This window comes from Lepeophtheirus salmonis, chromosome 10, assembly GCF_016086655.4.
Source record: "Lepeophtheirus salmonis chromosome 10, UVic_Lsal_1.4, whole genome shotgun sequence".
In the NCBI taxonomy this organism is placed as follows: Eukaryota; Metazoa; Arthropoda; class Copepoda; order Siphonostomatoida; family Caligidae; genus Lepeophtheirus; species Lepeophtheirus salmonis.
Genome location: NC_052140.2, coordinates 4,748,170 through 4,750,225, shown reverse-complemented (window position 1 = coordinate 4,750,225; position 2,056 = coordinate 4,748,170). Strand labels below are relative to the sequence as shown.

At 29.6% G+C, this 2,056-nt stretch overlaps 1 long non-coding RNA gene across 1 annotated transcript; it reads left to right on the top strand.

Moving 5' to 3' along the window:
* The first annotated feature begins 582 nt into the window (after nucleotides 1-582).
* LOC121125266 (uncharacterized) lies at nucleotides 583-1,483 on the top strand. Its single transcript, XR_005866588.2, has 3 exons — nucleotides 583-875; nucleotides 931-1,042; nucleotides 1,114-1,483. It is a non-coding gene; the product is annotated as an uncharacterized lncRNA (long non-coding RNA).
* The last annotated feature ends 573 nt before the right edge of the window (nucleotides 1,484-2,056 follow it).

The window sequence follows — 2,056 nt, the reverse complement described above, 5'->3', positions numbered from 1 at the left end:
TGATGTATTCATCGTTAACTTGATTTTATAGATGAATATACATACTCTTGTTATGAGATAAGGATAATGAGTGGCGTGTAATTCTAGACAGCCATCTGTTTCTCATCCGGTAAATATTTTCCAAATCCCTGAGCCTCCATTTCCAGAAATCCAGACAGAAGGATACGTTATTTTAGGAATTTTATTCAGTTCTCTATCGAATATCACCATCTAATATTGTATTAATATTGAATAATAAAGGCGGGAATGATAACGTTCTTGATTGATAGAAGAAGATGTATATTATTTAATCAATGATGCCATAAGTATTTCTTCTCTTCTCCTCGCACGCTTTTCTATTCTTACCAAAATTATCACCCTTACTTATAGTCAATGGGATAAAATAACTGATAAATTACTACAATCCGTGTCCACTCATTTGGGCACGCTTTTTTTGGCGTAGTTCTTTTTTGTTCTGTATTACACTTAGTCGAATGCGCTAGCGAATAGCCAAGAATTCTGACTCATCAATCAAACAATATTATATATTTAGGGTTTCTATATCGAGCTTCCTCGTTTGAATATGGTAAATTGCCTATTTAAAGGGATGATAGATGTGGATAAGGGTTGATGGTCAACTCCGTGGACTAAGAAGATTCCTGACGTCTTTTACTCTTATCTGAATTTAGTTGATCTATTTTGTATTAGAATAAACTCCTATATTATATAGTAGACTTCTTGTATTCCACCTCTAAGGGATGTTACAGGTCAAAGATGAGACACCGTACTTCATTATTTATCTCTGGTCTTAAACTATCTCATCCTTCAATAAACTCTTTTAACTTTCTGCAATCAACTATACCATTCAGTTTTTACATCTCCAAAAATGCACTTAGGTATAAATTACTTAAAAACAAAAATAATTTATTTTTTTAATTCTGACTCTTCTAGGATTTGGTACTTGATACGATATGTTCGAAAAATGGATACTTAGGAACTTTTTGAATTCATTTATGAATCATGGAGATTAAGTTTATTCTCAGAAAAAAATACAACAAATATTGTAAATTCAACCTAAATCTGCCGATATAGGCTTATTAATTTATTTTTTGTATAAAATTTAACTACTTCCAGAATTGCCAACGAAAAGACTTGGATTTTATATATGCTTTGGAATTGGATAGATTAAGAATGCCATTTATTAGTTATAGTCGAAGAAGACCTATATTATTAAAATACAATAAAACAAAAATTGATTATATTATACAAATAGTCTTATTTTTTAATAAAGAATATCTAAATTAATTTTTGGACATCATGAACAATAATAAGTGTACAAAGTCTTGATTTCTATTTTTGATGGGCATAACAATGGTTCGATGAAATCGAAATGGACACCTTGCCACACTGTAGACTTCACTCCACCTTTGCAATTCATTTTAATGCACTGCCAAGTCCGGGTTACCATGGATTTCCTGTAGATTCTGTAAATTAATCCTTCAAAGTACAAATGCATTGATCTCCTTTGCTTTGTATAAACACTATAATACAGATTTGGACTTGATCATGTGCCGTGGGAAATGGATAACAAATTCAACTATTCAATTATATATATAGCTTCAATTTATTGTGAATGACTAACATCTAGTGGATTATATAGAGAATAATTAAAAATATTAAATATGTGGCAAATATTTAAAACTTTTTTCTTTGACTGTAAACGATTTGTATTAAACTTTTGACTTATTCTTAATGAATCATTAGTTATGAATGACGATAATCAAATTTGATCTACATTTAAAGAAACATTCTTTGAGTTTAAGACCGATTAATTGAAAAATAGGTTTTTACTCTACAAAAATTGTGCTTACAATAAAATACTAACCTCCCTTCATTTATGTATATTCCATATTAATCGAGCTTAAGACATATGGATTCTTGCATTCAATTCCCACTTTAGACAGTTACAAAATTACATAATTTTTTAAAATTCTCTATTTTGAGCTTGATTAAAAAGTTTGATTGATGGAACAACACTCTTTATGTCTGTAGATTAAGAGAAAGATATTCCCTTTTG